General features: G+C 49.6%; 1 protein-coding gene across 1 annotated transcript in view; it reads left to right on the top strand.

Annotated features, from left to right (window-relative positions):
- Positions 1-17,921, top strand: part of LOC142923194 (uncharacterized) — a 58,413-nt gene extending 40,492 nt beyond the window's left edge. The window contains exons 4-6 of the mRNA XM_076064117.1: positions 6,514-6,602; positions 9,799-9,877; positions 17,110-17,921. The gene's annotated coding sequence lies outside the window, so the exon portion shown is untranslated. The remainder of the gene's footprint in view (positions 1-6,513; positions 6,603-9,798; positions 9,878-17,109) is intronic.
- The last annotated feature ends 1,165 nt before the right edge of the window (positions 17,922-19,086 follow it).

The raw sequence follows: 19,086 nt of genomic DNA, 5'->3' as shown, positions 1-19,086 counted from the left end.
GTCTATGGGCAGTGTTGAGTCTATGGGCAGTGTTGAGTCTATGGTGCAGTGTTGAGTCTATGGGTAGTGTTGAGTCTATGTGCAGTGTTGAGTCTATGGTGCAGTGTTGAGTATATGGTGCAGTATTGAGTCTATGGGTGGCAGTGCTGGGTCTATGGTGCAGTGTTGAGTCTATGGTGCAGTGTTGAGTCTATGGTGCAGTGTTGAGTCTATGGTGCAGTGTTGAGTCTATGGGTAGTGTTGAGTCTATGGTGCAGTGCTGAGTCTACGGTGCAGTGTTGAGTCTATGGTACAGTGTTGAGTCTATGGGCAGTGCTGAGTCTATGGTACAGTGTTGAGTCTATGTTGCAGTGTTGAGTCTATGGTGCAGTGTTGAGTCTATGGTGCTGTGTTGAGTCTATGGGCAGTGCTGAGTCTATGGTGCAGTGCTGAATCTATGGTGAGGTGTTGAATCTATGGGCAGTGTTGAGTCTATGGTGCAGTGTTGAGTCTATGGTGCAGTGTTGAGTCTATGGTGCAGTGTTGAGTCTATGGGCAGTGTTGAGTCTATGGGCAGTGCTGAATCGATGGTGCAGTGTTGAGTCTATGGTGCAGTGTTGGGTCTATGGTGCAGTATTGAGTCTATGGGCAATGTTGAGTCTATGGGCATTGTTGAGTCTATGGGCAGTGTTGAGTCTATGGGCAGTGTTGAGTCTATGATGCAGTGTTGAGTCGATGGGCAGTGCTGAGTTTATGGGCAGTGTTGAGTCTATGGGCAGTGTTGAGTCTATGGGCAGTGCTGAGTCTATGGGCAGTGTTGAGTCTATGGTGCAGTGTTGAGTCTATGGGCAGTGATGAGTCTATGGGCAGTGTTGAGTCTATGACAGTGCTGAATATATGGTGCAGTGTTGAGTCTATGGTGCAGTGTTGAGTCTATGGTGCAGTATTGAGTATATGGGCAGTGTTTAGTCTATGGTGCAGTGTTGAGTCAAGGGCAGTGTTGAGTCTATGGTGCAGTGTTGAGTCTATGGTGCAGTGTTGAGTCTATGGTGCAGTGTTGAATCTATGGTGCAGTGTTGAGTCTATGGTGCAGTGTTGAGTCTATGGTGCAGTGTTGAGTCTATGGTGCAGTGTTGAGTCTATGGGCAGTGTTGAGTCTATGGGCAGTGTTGAGTCTATGGTGGAGTGCTGAGTCTATGGTGCAGTGTTAAGTCTACGGGCAGTGTTGAGTCTATGGGCAGTGCTGAGTCTATGAGCAGTTATGAGTCTATGGGGCAGTGTTGAGTCTATGGGCAGTGTTGAGTCTATGGGCAGTGTTGAGTCTATGAGTAGTGATGAGTCTATGGTGCAGTGTTGAGTCTATGGGCAGTGTTGAGTCTATGGGCAGTGTTGAGTCTATGGGCAGTGTTGAGTCTATGGTGCAGTGTTGAGTCTATGGTGCAGTGTTGAGTCTATGATGCAGTGTTGAGTCTATGGGCAGTGTTGAGTCTATGATGCAGTGTTGAATCGATGGGCAGTGCTGAGTTTATGGGCAATGTTGAGTCTATGGGCATTGTTGAGTCTATGGGCAGTGTTGAGTCTATGGGCAGTGTTGAGTCTATGATGCAGTGTTGAATCGATGGGCAGTGCTGAGTTTATGGGCAATGTTGAGTCTATGGGCATTGTTGAGTCTATGGGCAGTGTTGAGTCTATTGGGCAGTGTTGAGTCTATGGGCAGTGTTGAGTCTATGATGCAGTGTTGAGTCTATGGTGCAGTGTTGAGTCTATGGGCAGTGTTGAGTCTATGGGGCAGTGTTGAGTCTATGGACAGTGTTGAGTTTATGGTGCGGTGTTGAGTCTATGGTAAAGTGTTGAGTCTATGGTGCAGTGTTGAGTCTATGGTGCAGTGCTGAGTCTATGGTGCAGTGTTGAGTCTATGGGTAGTGTTGAGTCTATGGGCAGTGTTGAGTCTATGGTGCAGTGTTGAGTCTATGAGCAGTTTTGAGTCTATGGGACAGTGTTGAGTCTATGGGCAGTGTTGAGTCTATGGGGCAGTGTTGAGTCTATGGGCAGTGCTGAGTCTATGGGTAGTGATGAGTCTATGGTGCAGTGTTGAGTCTATGGGCAGTGCTGAGTCTATTGGCAGTGTTGAGTCTATGGGCAGTGTTGAGTCTATGGTGCAGTGTTGAGTCTATGGGCAGTGCTGAGTCTATGGGTAGTGATGAGTCTATGGTGCAGTGTTGAGTCTATGGGCAGTGCTGAGTCTATTGGCAGTGTTGAGTCTATGGGCAGTGTTGAGTCTATGGTGCAGTGTTGAGTCTATGGTGCAGTGTTGAGTCTATGGGCAGTGTTGAGTCTATGGTGCTGTGTTGAGTCTATGGGCAGTGTTGAGTCTATGGTGCAGTGTTGAGTCTATGGTGCAGTGTTGAGTCTATGGTGCATTGTTGAGTCTATGGTACAGTGTTGAGTCTATGGTGCAGTGTTGAGTCTATGGGCAGTGTTGAGTCTATGGGCAGTGTTGAGTCTATGGGCAGTGTTGAGTCTATGGTACAGTGTTGAGTCTATGGTGCAGTGTTGAGTCTATGGGCAGTGTTGAGTCTATGGGCAGTGTTGAGTCTATGGTGGAGTGTTGAGTCTATGAGCAGTGTTGAGTCTATGGTGGAGTGTTGAGTCTATGGTGCAGTGTTGAGTCTATGGTGCAGTTTTAAGTCTATGGGCCGTGTTGAGTCATTGGGCAGTGCTGAGTTTATGAGCAGTTTTGAGTCTATGATAGTGATGATGGTGATGATGGTGTTGATAATGTTGGTGATGATGGTGATGATGATGCTGGTGATGCTGATGGTGATGATGGTGATGATGTTCGTGGTTCTGATGATGATGCAAAAGGATGTGGTGTAGGAAGAGGATGTGTATGGCAAAAGGTGGATGTGTCAATTGATCTGGGTGTGAGTGTGTGTGTGTCTGTGTGTGTGTGTGTCTGTGTGTGTGTATCTGTGTGTGTCTGTGTGTGTGTGTCTGTGTGTGTGTCTGTGTGTGTGTGTCTGTGTGTGTGTGTCTGTGTGTGTGTGTCTGTGTGTGTGTGTGTGTCTGTGTGTGTCTGTGTGTGTGTGTCTGTGTGTGTGTGTGTGTCTGTGTGTGTCTGTGTGTGTGTGTCTGTGTGTGTGTCTGTCTGTGTGTGTGTGTCTGTGTGTGTGTCTGTATGTGTCTGTGTGTCTGTGTGTGTCTGTGTGTGTGAGTGTGTGTCTGTGTGTGTCTGTGTGTGTCTGTGTGTGTGAGTGTGTGTCTGTGTGTGTCTGTGTGTGTGTGTCTGTGTGTGTGTGTCTGTGTGTGTGTGTCTGTGTGTCTGTGTGTGTGTCTGTGTGTGTGTGTCTGTGTGTGTGTCTGTGTGTGTGTCTGTGTGTGTGTGTCTGTGTGTGTGTCTGTGTGTGTGTGTGTCTGTGTGTGTGTGTCACTGTGTGTGTCACTGTGTGTGTCACTGTGTGTGTCTGTGTGTGTGTCTGTGTGTGTGTCTATGTGTGTGTGTGTCTGTGTGTGTGTCTGTGTGTGTGTCTGTGTGTGTCTGTGTGTGTGTGTCACTGTGTGTGTCACTGTGTGTGTGTGTCACTGTGTGTGTTACTGTGTGTCTGTGTGTGTGTGTGTCACTGTGTGTCTGTGTGTGTGTCACTGTGTGTGTGTGTCACTGTGTGTGTCACTGTGTGTGTCACTGTGTGTCTGTGTGTGTGTGTCTATGTGTCTATGTGTCTGTGTGTGTGTGTCTGTGTGTGTCTGTGTCACTGTGTCTGTGTCTTCATGTTGCACGCGCGGCCTTTAAGCTTCCTGTTGTGGTCATGTGTGGAGAAGTAGTGAGCAAAGACAAAGCTCCCCCAGGTAGCCTCTAGCAGGGCTGTAGGGGCAAGTGCAGTTAGACACACACAGATAAAGCTCCCCCAGGTAGCCTCTAGCAGGGCTGTAGGGGCAAGTGCAGTGTTAGACACACACAGACAAAGCTCCCCCAGGTAGCCTCTAGCAGGGCTGTAGGGGCAAGTGCTGTTCGTAGCGAGGAGCACCACCTATGATGTACATAGAGACAAAGATCCCCCAGGTAACCTGGGGGATAAACGGACATTGACACACTTAGACTCACACATAGACACACATATCGACACATAGACACACACACACAGACAATGACACAGACACACAGACCAAGACATAGACACACACATAGGCACACACAAAGACATAGACACACAGACACACGCACAAAGACACACATAGACATCGACACACCCACACAGACACACACGCACAGACACACACACACACCTCTACACACACACAAAGACATAGACACACAGACACACGCACAAAGACACACATAGACATCGACACACCCACACAGACACACACGCACAGACACACACACACACCTCTACACACACACATAGACATAGACACACAGACACACGCACAAAGACACACATAGACATACACATAGCCATAGACACGCAGACACACAGACACACACCAGACCTAGATATAGACACACACACATAGACACACACAGAGACATATACACACAGACACACGCACAAAGACACACATAGACATACACATAGCCATAGACACGCAGACACACAGACATACACCAGACCTAAATATAGACACACACACACACATAGACATAGACACACACATAGACATATACACACGCACAAAGACACACGCAAAGACACACACAGAGACACACGCACGTAGACACACACGTACACACACAACAACCGCCATTCGCCACTAAGTGGCGGTGACGTCACCGCGACGCTTGTGCCAGGCTATGTGCACCCTGAGGCCACGTGAAGTGTCGAACGCCCGCTGGCAGGAGGTCACGGGGCAGACCCAGGTGCCACGGGTCGACTGACTGAGATGACTGGCTGATGCACCACCTGTGCCCCCTACTGTGCCAACCTGCTGTGCTTTAGCCACCCGGCGCTCCGCTCGTTGTTGTGAGCGTCGCTCCTCCGCCCTCCGTTGTTGTTGGAGGGCGACTGCCTCCAACTGCCCAGTAGCGTCCTTCACGAGCCTCCTCCACAGAGGCCGATCTTGACACCGCTGGTACCAGTCATCGGCAAGTCCACTCAGCTCCAGGTCCTCCTGTACCACATCACTCCATCTCTTCTCTAGCCCGTGCCGCGCCCGCTTAGCCCCCTCAATCCGGCCAAACAAAAGCTGTTTCGGCATGCGGTGGCTGGGCATGCGGGCTACATGACCCAGCCATCGCAGCCTTGCCTGCCGGAGGAGCTCACCGATGGGACCTTGCCCAGATCTTTCAAGGATTTGTGAGCTCCTCACACAATCCAGTTTGGTTAAAGCCAGGATGGATCGTAGGCACGCCAGCCCAAATGTTTCTAACCGGCGAAGATGTTCCATTAGGGGGGTCCACGTTTCGCAAGCGTAGAGAAGGGAGGGAATGACCGTGGCCGAGAAGACCTGAAGCTTAGTGCGGAGCGACAGACCAGGTAGCTTCCACACAGCGTTACGCAACCGATGAAAAGATATTGCCGCTCGACTGATTCGGAGTGAGACCTCTGCTGTTAAACTGACCGGCTCCAGACACAGACACAGTCACACAGACACAGACACACACACACAGAAACACACACACAGACACACACAGATACTCACAGACACACACACACAGACACACACACAGACACACACACACAGACACACACATAGAACACACACACACACAGACACACATACAGACACAAAAACAAACAAAGATCCCCCATATAGCCTTAACAGACTGTAGGGGCAAGTGCTGTTAGCGAGCACCTATGAAGGCCGGAACGGTACACGAGTGGGTGGGTGGCCAGCACCACGCCCGACCGCCTTTGTCTCCCCAGTGGCAATGTTTACACACCGCACCAGGTACTCATTTGAGGCTGAGTCGACCTAGGGGAGGCCCGGGACCGGTTCAGATAATCGTCACTGGTGTTGGCCATGAGCGGGAATCGAACCCGGGTCGCCAGGTTCATAGCGCAGCGTAGCGCTAACCGCTACACTATCACTCCCCACACACAGACACACACACAGACAGACACACAGATACACACACACAGACACACATACACACAGTCACACATACACAGACACGCACACACAGACACACACACACAGACACCCACACACAGACACACACAGACACACACACACACAGACACACACAGACACACACACACAGTCACACACACACAGACACACACACACAGACACACACACAGACACACACACACAGACACACACACAGACACACACACAGTCACACACACACAGACACACACACAGTCACACACACAGACACACAGACACACACACACACACAGACACACACAGACACACACAGACACACACACAGAAACACACGCACAGACACACACACACACAGTCACACACACAGACACACACACACAGACACACAGACACAGACACACACACAGACACACACACACACAGACACACACGTGCCAGGCTAGGTGCACGTGAAAGTTGTACTGCACTCCCTGTGACATACAGCAGCAGCAGCATGAACAACATCCAATGGAAGCCACCCTCAACATCACTGCAGGGAACGTCACCCTGAGCATCATCTTGATCAAGAACAGGTGTACATCCTCACCACCACCATCACTCACCACCATCACTCACTCACTCACCATCACTCACTCACCACCACCATCACTCACCACCATCACTCACTCACTCACCATCACTCACCATCATCACTCACTCACTCACTCACCATCACTCACTCACCATCACTCACTCACTCACCATCACTCACCACCATCACTCACCACCATCACTCACTCACCACCATCACTTACTCACCACCATCACTCACTCACCATCACTCACCATCACTCACTCACCATCACTCACTCACTCACCATCACTCACTCACCATAACTCACTCACTCACTCACCACCATCACTCACCACCATCACTCACCATCACTCACTGACCACCATCACTCACTCACCATCACTCATTCACCATCACTCACTCACTCACCATCACTCACTCACTCACCATCATTCACCACCATCACTAACTCACCACCATCACTCACTCACCATCACTCACCACCATCACTCACTCACCACCATCACTCACTCACCACCATCACTCACTCACTCACCACCATCACTCACTCACTCACCACCATCACTCACTCACCATCACTCACTCACTCACCATCACTCACCATCACTCACTCACTCACCATCACTCACTCACCATCACTCACTCACCATCACTCACTCACTCACTCACCATCACTCACTCACCATCACTCACTCACTCACCATCACTCACTCACCATAACTCACCATCACTCACCACCATCACTCACTCACCATCACTCACTCACCATCACTCACTCACCATCACTCACCCACTCACCATCACTTACTCACCATAACTCACCATCACTCACTCACTCACCATCACTCACTCACCATCACTCACTCACTCACCACCATCACTCACCATCACTCACTCACCATCACTCACCACCATCACTCACTCACCACCATCACTCACTCACTCACCACCATCACTCACTCGCCATCACTCACTCACTCACCATCACTCACCACTCACTCACCACCATCACTCACTCACTCACCATCACTCACTCACCATCACTCACTCACCATCACTCACCACCATCACTCACTCACTCACCATCACTCACTCACTCACCATCACTCACCATCACTCACCATCATTCACCACCATCACTCATCACTCACCACCATCACTCACCACCATCACTCACTCACCATCACTCACTCACTCACCATCACTCACTCACTCACCACTCACTCACGATCACTCACTCACGATCACTCACTCACCATCACTCACCATCACTCACTCACTCACCATCACTCACTCACTCACCATCACTCACTCACTCACCATCACTCCCTCACCATCACTCACTCACCACTGTATGTATGACGCTGTGTGTATGACGCTGTGTGTGATGCTGTGTGTATGACGCTGTGTGTATGATGCTGTGCGTATGATGCTGTGTGTATGATGTTGTGTATGGTGCTGTGTGTGTGATGCTGTGTGTGATGCTGTGTGTATGATTCTGTGTGTATGATGCTGTGTGTATGATGCAGTGTGTGATGCTGTGTGTATGATGCTGTGTGGATGATGCTGTGTGTATGATGCTGTGTGTATGATGTTGTGTGTATGACGTTGTGTGTATGATGCTGTGGGTATGATGCTGTGTGTGATGCTGTGTGTATGATGCTGTGTGTGTGATGCTGTGTGTGTGACGCTGTGCATGATGCTGTGTGTGTGATGCTATGTGTGTATGATGCTGACTGTATGATGATGTGTGTGTGATGATGCTGTGTGTGATGCTTTGTGTATGATGCTGTGTGTGTGATTCTCACTGTATGATGCTGTGTGTATGATGCTGTGTGTATGATGCTGTCTGTATGATGATATGTGTGTATGATGCTGTGTGTATGATGCTGTGTGTATGATGCTGTGTGTGTGATGCTGTGTGTGTGATGCTGTGTGTATGATGCTGTGTGTATGATGCTGTGTGTGTAAGATGCAGTGTGTGTGATGATGTGTGATCATGTGTATGATGCTGTGTGTATGATGCTGTGTGTATGATGCTGTGTGTGTGATGATGCTGTGTGTGATGCTGTGTGTGTGATGCTGTGTGTGATGCTGTGTGTGTGATGCTGTGTGTTTGATGCTGTGTGTGTGTGATGCTGTGTGTGATGCTGTCTGTGTAATGATCTGTGTGTGATGCTGGGTGTGTGATGCTGTGTGTATGATGATGTGTGTATGATGCTGTGTGTATGATGCTGTGTGTGTGATGCTGTGTGTGATGATGCTGTGTTTGTGATGCTGGGTGTGTGATGTTGTTTGTACGATGCTGTGTGTACGATTCTGTGTGTATGATGGTGTGTTTATGATGATGTATGTATGATGCTGTGTGTATGATGATGTGTGTATGATACTGACTGTATGATGCTGTGTGTATGATGCTGTGTGTATGATGATGTGTGTGATGCTGTGTGTGATGCTGTGTGTATGATGTTGTGTGTATGATGCTGACTGTATGATGTGTGTGTGATGCTGTGTGTGCGATGTTGTGTGTGTGATTTGTGTGTATGATGCTATGTGTCTATGATGCTGTTTGTATGATGATGTGTGTATGATGCTGTGTGTGTGATGCTGTGTGTATGATGATGTGTGTATGATGCTGTGTGTGATGATGTGTGTATGATGCTGTGTGTATGATGCTGTGTGTATGATGCTGTGTGTATGATGCTGTGTGTATGATGCTTTGTGTATGACGCTGTGTGTGATGCTTTGTGTATGATGCTGTGTGTGATGCTGTGTGTGTGATCCTGTGTGTATGATGCTGTGTGTGTGATGCTGTGTGTGTGATGATGCTGTGTGTGATGCTTTGTGTATGATGCTGTGTGTGATGCTGTGTGTATGATGCTGTGTGTATGATGCTGACTGTATGATGCTGTGTGTATGATGCTGTCTGTGTGATGCTGTGTGTATGATGCTGTATGTGATGCTGTGTGTATGATGCTGTGTGTATGATGCTTTGTGTGTATGATGCTGTGTGTGATGCTGTGTGTATGATGCTGAGTGTGATGGTGTGTGTATGATGGTGTGTGTATGATGCTGTGTGTATGATGCTGTGTGTGACGCTGTGTGTGTGATGCTGTGCGCGTGATGCTGTGTGTGAAGCTGTGTGTATGATGCTGTGTGTATGACGCTGTGTGTGTGATGCTGTGTGTATGTAGATTGCTGTTGCCTCGCTATTACACGGACACTCACTACCTTGAGAGCGGTGATGCAGTCATCAGTCCGCTCAACCACTCGGTTAGTCACTCAACAAGTCACTCACCAAGTCACTCACCAAGTCACTCACCAAGGCACTCACCAACTCACCAAGTCACTCAGCAAGTCACTCACCAAGTCACTCACCAAGTCACTCACTAAGTCACTCACCAAGTCACTCACCAAGTCACTCACCAACTCACCAAGTCACTCACCAACTCACCAAGTCACTCACCAAGTCACTCACCAAGTCACCAAGTCACTCACCAAGTCACTCATCAAGTCACTCACCAAGTCACTCACCAAGTCACTCACCAAGTCACTCACTAAGTCACTCACCAAGTCACTCACCAACTCACCAAGTCACGCCCCAACTCACCAATACACTCACAAAGTAACTCACCAAGTCACTCACCAAGTCACTCACCAAGTCACTCACCAAGTCACTCACCAACTCACCAAGTCACTCACCAAGTCACTCACCAACTCACCAAGTCACGCCCCAACTCACCAATACACTCACAAAGTTACTCACCAAGTCACCAAGTCACTCACCAAGTCACTCACCAAGTCACTCACCAAGTCACTCACCAACTCACCAAGTCACTTACAAAGTCACTCACCAAGTCACTCACCAACTCACCAAGTCACTCACCAAATCACTCACCAAGTCACTCACCAAGTCACTCACCAACTCACCAAGTCACTCACCAAGTCAATCACCAAGTCACTCACCAAGTCACGCCCCAACTCACCAATACACTCACAAAGTCACTCACCAAGTCACTCACCAAGTCACTCACCATGCCACTCACAAAGTCACCAAGTGACTCACCAAGTCACTCACCAAGTCACTCACCAACTCACCAAGTCACTCACCAAGTCACTCACCATGTCACTCACCAAGTCACCAAGTCACTCACCAAGTCACTCACCAAGTCACTCACCAAGTCACTCACCAACTCACCAAGTCACTCACCAACTCACCAAGTCACTCACCAAGTCACTCACCAAGTCACTCACCAACTCACCAAGTCACTCACCAACTCACCAAGTCACTCACCAAGTCACTCACGAAGTCACTCACCAAGTCACTCACCAAGTCACTCACCAAGTCACTCACCAACTCACCAAGTCACTCACCAAATCACTCACCAACTCACCAAGTCACTCACCAAGTCACTCACCAAGTCACTCACCAAGTCACTCACCAACTAACCAAGTCACTCACCAAATCACTCACCAACTCACCAAGTCACTCACCAAGTCACTCACCAACTCACCAAGTCACTCACCAAGTCACGAACCAACTCACCAAGTCACTCACCAAGTCACTCACCAAGTCACTCACCAAGTCACTCACCAACTCACCAAGTCACTCACCAAATCACTCACCAACTCACCAAGTCACTCACCAAGTTACTCACCAACTCACCAAGTCATTCACCAAGTCACTCACCAACTCACCAAGTCACTCACCAATTCACTCACCAACTCACAAAAGTCACCCACCAAGTCACTCACCAAGTCACTCACCAACTCACCAAGTCCCTCACCAATTCACTAAGTCACTCACCAAATCACTCACCAACTCACCAACTCACTCACCAAGTCACTCACCAAGTCACTCACCATGTCACTCACCAAGTCACCAAGTCACTCACCAAGTCACTCACCAACTCACCAAGTCACTCACCAACTCACCAAGTCACTCACCAACTCGCCAAGTGACTGACCAAGTCACTCACCAAGTCACTCACCAACTCACAAAGTCACCCACCAAGTCACTCACCAACTCACCAAGCCACTCACCAAGTCCCTCACCAATTCACTCACCAACTCACCAAGTCACTCACCAAATCACTCACCAACTCACCAAGTCACTCACCAAGTCACTCACCAAGTCACTCACCATGTCACTCACCAAGTCACTCAACAAGTCACTCACCAAGTCACTCACCAACTCACCAAGTCACTCACCAACTCACCAAGTCACTCACCAAGTCACTCACCAAGTCACTCACCAACTCAGCAAGTCACTCACCAAGTCACTCACCAACTCACGAGGTCACTCACCAAGTCACTCACCAAGTCACTCACCAAGTCACTCACCAACTCACTCACCAAGTCACTCACCAACTCACCAAGTCATGCCCCAACTCACCAAGTCACTCACCAAGTCACTCACCAACTCACCAAGTCACTCACCAAATCACTCACCAACTCACCAAGTCACTCACTAAGTCACTCACCAACTCACCAATTCACTCACCAAGTCACTCACTAAGTCACTCACCAACTCACCAAGTCACTCACCAACTCACCAATTCACTCACCAACTCGCCAAGTCACTCACCAAGTCACTCACCAACTCACCATGTTACTCACCAAGTCACTCACCAACTCACCAAGTCACTCACCAACTCACCAAGTCACTCACCAACTCACCAAGTCACTCACCAAGTCACTCACAAAGTCACCAAGTCACTCACCAAGTCACTCACCAAGTCACTCACCAACTCAACAAGTCACTCACCAAGTCACTCACCAAGTCACCAAATCACTCACCAAGTCACTCACCAAGTCACCAAATCACTCACCAAGTCACTCACCAACTCACCAAGTCACGTCCCAACTCACCAAGTCACTCACCAAGTCATTCACCAACTCACCAAGTCACTCACCAAGTCACTCATCAACTCACCAAGTCACTCACTAAGTCACTCGCCAACTCACCAAGTCACTCACCAAGTCACTCACCAACTCACTCACCAAGTCACTCACCAACTCACCAAGTCACTCACCAAGTCAATCACCAAGTCACTCACCAAGTCACGCCCCAACTCACCAATACACTCACAAAGTCACTCACCAAGTCACTCACCAAGTCACTCACCATGCCACTCACAAAGTCACCAAGTGACTCACCAAGTCACTCACCAAGTCACTCACCAACTCACCAAGTCACTCACCAAGTCACTCACCATGTCACTCACCAAGTCACCAAGTCACTCACCAAGTCACTCACCAAGTCACTCACCAAGTCTCTCACCAACTCACCAAGTCACTCACCAACTCACCAAGTCACTCACCAAGTCACTCACCAAGTCACTCACCAAGTCACTCACCAACTCACCAAGTCACTCAACAACTCACCAAGTCACTCACCAAGTCACTCACGAAGTCACTCACCAAGTCACTCACCAAGTCACTCACCAAGTCACTCACCAACTCACCAAGTCACTCACAAAATCACTCACCAACTCACCAAGTCACTCACCAAGTCACTCACCAAGTCACTCACCAACTAACCAAGTCACTCACCAAATCACTCACCAACTCACCAAGTCACTCACCAAGTCACTCACCAAGTCACTCACCAAGTCACTCACCAACTCACCAAGTCACTCACCAAGTCACTCACCAAGTCACTCACCAAGTCACTCACCAACTCACCAAGTCACTCACCAAATCACTCACCAACTTACCAAGTCACTCACCAAGTCACTCACCAACTCACCAAGTCATTCACCAAGTCACTCACCAACTCACCAAGTCACTCACCAATTCACTCACCAACTCACCAAGTCACCCACCAAGTCACTCACCAAGTCACTCACCAACTCACCAAGTCCCTCACCAATTCACTAAGTCACTCACCAAATCACTCACCAACTCACCAAGTCACTCACCAAGTCACTCACCAAGTCACTCACCATGTCACTCACCAAGTCACCAAGTCACTCACCAAGTCACTCACCAACTCACCAAGTCACTCACCAACTCACCAAGTCACTCACCAACTCGCCAAGTGACTGACCAAGTCACTCACCAAGTCACTCACCAACTCACAAAGTCACCCACCAAGTCACTCACCAAATCACTCACCAACTCACCAAGTCACTCACCAAGTCACTCACCAAGTCACTCACCATGTCACTCACCAAGTCACTCAACAAGTCACTCACCAAGTCACTCACCAACTCACCAAGTCACTCACCAACTCACCAAGTCACTCACCAAGTCACTCACCAAGTCACTCACCAACTCAGCAAGTCACTCACCAAGTCACTCACCAACTCACGAGGTCACTCACCAAGTCACTCACCAAGTCACTCACCAAGTCACTCACCAACTCACTCACCAAGTCACTCACCAACTCACCAAGTCATGCCCCAACTCACCAAGTCACTCACCAAGTCACTCACCAACTCACCAAGTCACTCACCAAATCACTCACCAACTCACCAAGTCACTCACTAAGTCACTCACCAACTCACCAATTCACTCACCAAGTCACTCACTAAGTCACTCACCAACTCACCAAGTCACTCACCAACTCACCAATTCACTCACCAACTCGCCAAGTCACTCACCAAGTCACTCACCAACTCACCATGTTACTCACCAAGTCACTCACCAACTCACCAAGTCACTCACCAACTCACCAAGTCACTCACCAACTCACCAAGTCACTCACCAAGTCACTCACAAAGTCACCAAGTCACTCACCAAGTCACTCACCAAGTCACTCACCAACTCAACAAGTCACTCACCAAGTCACTCACCAAGTCACCAAATCACTCACCAAGTCACTCACCAAGTCACCAAATCACTCACCAAGTCACTCACCAACTCACCAAGTCACGTCCCAACTCACCAAGTCACTCACCAAGTCATTCACCAACTCACCAAGTCACTCACCAAGTCACTCATCAACTCACCAAGTCACTCACTAAGTCACTCGCCAACTCACCAAGTCACTCACCAAGTCACTCACCAACTCACTCACCAAGTCACTCACCAACTCACCAAGTCACTCACCAAGTCAATCACCAAGTCACTCACCAAGTCACGCCCCAACTCACCAATACACTCACAAAGTCACTCACCAAGTCACTCACCAAGTCACTCACCATGCCACTCACAAAGTCACCAAGTGACTCACCAAGTCACTCACCAAGTCACTCACCAACTCACCAAGTCACTCACCAAGTCACTCACCATGTCACTCACCAAGTCACCAAGTCACTCACCAAGTCACTCACCAAGTCACTCACCAAGTCTCTCACCAACTCACCAAGTCACTCACCAACTCACCAAGTCACTCACCAAGTCACTCACCAAGTCACTCACCAAGTCACTCACCAACTCACCAAGTCACTCACCAACTCACCAAGTCACTCACCAAGTCACTCACGAAGTCACTCACCAAGTCACTCACCAAGTCACTCACCAAGTCACTCACCAACTCACCAAGTCATTCACAAAATCACTCACCAACTCACCAAGTCACTCACCAAGTCACTCACCAAGTCACTCACCAACTAACCAAGTCACTCACCAAATCACTCACCAACTCACCAAGTCACTCACCAAGTCACTCACCAAGTCACTCACCAAGTCACTCACCAACTCACCAAGTCACTCACCAAGTCACTCACCAAGTCACTCACCAAGTCACTCACCAACTCACCAAGTCACTCACCAAATCACTCACCAACTTACCAAGTCACTCACCAAGTCACTCACCAACTCACCAAGTCATTCACCAAGTCACTCACCAACTCACCAAGTCACTCACCAATTCACTCACCAACTCACCAAGTCACCCACCAAGTCACTCACCAAGTCACTCACCAACTCACCAAGTCCCTCACCAATTCACTAAGTCACTCACCAAATCACTCACCAACTCACCAAGTCACTCACCAAGTCACTCACCAAGTCACTCACCATGTCACTCACCAAGTCACCAAGTCACTCACCAAGTCACTCACCAACTCACCAAGTCACTCACCAACTCACCAAGTCACTCACCAACTCGCCAAGTGACTGACCAAGTCACTCACCAAGTCACTCACCAACTCACAAAGTCACCCACCAAGTCACTCACCAACTCACCAAGTCACTCACCAAGTCCCTCACCAATTCACTCACCAACTCACCAAGTCACTCACCAAATCACTCACCAACTCACCAAGTCACTCACCAAGTCACTCACCATGTCACTCACCAAGTCACCAAGTCACTCAACAAGTCACTCACCAAGTCACTCACCAACTCACCAAGTCACTCACAAACTCACCAAGTCACTCACCAAGTCACTCACCAAGTTACTCACCAAGTCACTCACCAACTCAGCAAGTCACTCACCAAGTCACTCACCAACTCACGAGGTCACTCACCAAGTCACTCACCAAGTCACTCACCAAGTCACTCACCAACTCACTCACCAAGTCACTCACCAACTCACCAAGTCATGCCCCAACTCACCAAGTCACTCACCAAGTCACTCACCAACTCACCAAGTCACTCACCAAATCACTCACCAAGTCACTCACTAAGTCACTCACCAACTCACCAATTCACTCACCAAGTCACTCACTAAGTCACTCACCAACTCACCAAGTCACTCACCAACTCACCAATTCACTCACCAACTCGCCAAGTCACTCACCAAGTCACTCACCAACTCACCATGTTACTCACCAAGTCACTCACCAACTCACCAAGTCACTCACCAACTCACCAAGTCACTCACCAACTCACCAAGTCATTCACCAAGTCACTCACAAAGTCACCAAGTCACTCACCAAGTCACTCACCAAGTCACTCACCAACTCAACAAGTCACTCACCAAGTCACTCACCAAGTCACCAAATCACTCACCAAGTCACTCACCAAGTCACCAAATCACTCACCAAGTCACTCACCAACTCACCAAGTCACGTCCCAACTCACCAAGTCACTCACCAAGTCATTCACCAACTCACCAAGTCACTCACCAAGTCACTCATCAACTCACCAAGTCACTCACTAAGTCACTCGCCAACTCACCAAGTCACTCACCAAGTCACTCACCAACTCACTCACCAAGTCACTCACCAACTCACCAAGTCACTCACCAACTCACCAAGTCACTCACCAAGTCACTCACCAACTCACCCCACTCTGTGTGTGTCTGTGTGTGTCTGTGTGTGTGTGGGTGTCTGTGTGTGTGGGGGTGTCTGTGTGTGTGTCTGTATGTCTGTGTGTGTGTCTGTGTGTATGTATGTCTGTGTTTGTCTGTGTGTGTGTCTGTGTGTGTTTGTCTGTGTGTGTGTCTGTGTGTGTGTGTGTCTGTGTGTGTGTCTGTGTGTGTGTATGTCTGTGTTTGTCTGTGTGTGTGTCTGTGTGTGTGTGTGTCTGTGTGTGTGTCTGTGTGTGTTTGTCTGTGTGTGTTTGTCTGTGTGTGTGTCTGTGTGTGTCTGTGTGTCTGTGTGTGTGTACAGGAGCTGTGCTATTACCATGGACACGTGGTTGGGGTGAAATCATCATTAGTCAGCCTGAGCACGTGTCACGGTGTCAGGTACACACACACAGTCACACACACACACAGACACACACACACACAGACACACACAGACACACACACAGACACACACACAGACACACACACACACAGACACACAGTCACACACACACAGACACACACACAGAAACACACACAGACACACACAGACACACACACACAGACACACACAGACACAGTCACACACAGACACACACACACACAGACACACACACACAGTCACACACACAGACACACACACACACAGACACACACACAGACACACACACAGTCACACACACACACAGTCACACACACAGACACACACACACACAACAACAACAACCGCCATTCGCCACTAAGTGGCGGTGACGTCACCACGACGCTTGTGCCAGGCTATGTGCACCGTGAGGCCACGTGAAGTGTCGAACGCCCGCTGGCAGGAGGTCACTGGGCAGACCCAGGTGCCACGGGTCGACTGACTGAGATGACTGGCTGATGCACCACCTGTGCCCCCTACTGGGCCAATCTGCTGTGCTTTACCCACCCGGCGCTCCGCTCGTTGTTTTGAGCGTCGCTCCTCCGCCCTCCGTTGTTGTTGGAGGGCGACTACCTCCAACTGCCCAGTAGCATCCTTCACGAGCCTCCTCCACAGAGGCCGATCTTGACACCGCTGGTACCAGTCATCGGCAAGTCCACTCAGCTCCACGTCCTCCTGTACCACGTCACTCCATCTCTTTTCTAGCCCGTGCCGCGCCCGCTTAGCCCCCTCAATCCGGCCAAACAAAAGCTGCTTCGGCATGCGGTGGCTGGGCATGCGGGCTACATGACCCAGCCATCGCAGCCTTGCCTGCCAGAGGAGCTCACCGATGGGACCCTGCCCAGATCTTTCAAGGATTTGTGAGCTCCTCACACAATCCAGTCTGGTTAAACCCAGGATGGATCGTAGGCAGGCCAGCCTAAATGTTTCTAACCGGCGAAGATGTTCCATTAGGGGGGTCCACGTTTCGCAAGCGTAGAGAAGGGAGGGAATGACTGTGGCCGAGAAGACCTGAAGCTTAGTGCGGAGCGACAGACCAGGTAGCTTCCACACAGCGTTACGCAACCGATGAAAAGATATTTCCGCTCGACTGATTCGGAGTGAGACCTCTGCTGTTAAACTGGAGCCAGTCATAAGCACACTGCCCAGGTATTTGAAACTCTCCACTCTCTCCACAACTGCCCCATCACCGATTGGGAGTTGTGGGGGTGGAGTGTCCGATGGTACAAAATACCCAGGCAGGTGCTTAGTTTTGGTGGGGCTGATGGTAAGGCCCCACCTCTTAGTGGCACGCTCCAGTCTCAGCAGCAGCGTCTCCAACTCCTCCTCTGACTGAGCAGCTATTACCAAATCATCAGCATACATAATGTGATTGAGCAATAGGGAGCCATCCCTTGACCGCAACCGGGCATCGATGAGCCTCCTATTATATCTGTACCATATGGAGATTCCCCCGGTACAGCTATTGAAGGCTTCTCGAACTACGTGGTCAAAATAGATGTTAAATAATGTGGGAGCCAGAGGACATCCCTGTCGCACCCCAAGGTGTACAGGGAATGGCTCTGACTCCCGGCCACGTATTTTTACCCGAGCCCGCTCACCATCATGAAGGTCCTTAATGATCGTGAGCAGAGGGTCAGGTACTCCAAAAGCACGAAGAACGACCCAGAGCCCAGGCCTACTAATGGTATCATAGGCCTTGACCAGGTCAATAAAGCAGAGATGTAGGTCTTGTTGGAATTCCCTACACCTCTGCTGTAGCAGACGGACAGAAAATATGGCATCTGTACAGGACCGCCCTTTCCTGAAACCGCATTGGGGCTCCGCAAGCCTCTCCTCAGCGTGCCTGGCAAGGCGATGCTGAATAATCCTTGCCAG

The sequence above is a fragment of the Petromyzon marinus genome, unplaced genomic scaffold, assembly GCF_048934315.1.
Source record: "Petromyzon marinus isolate PM22_M1 ecotype Great Lakes invasive population unplaced genomic scaffold, UKy_Petmar_22M1.pri1.0 PM_Scaffold_320, whole genome shotgun sequence".
Taxonomy (NCBI): Eukaryota; Metazoa; Chordata; class Hyperoartia; order Petromyzontiformes; family Petromyzontidae; genus Petromyzon; species Petromyzon marinus.
This window is presented reverse-complemented; position numbering and strand designations above follow the sequence as displayed.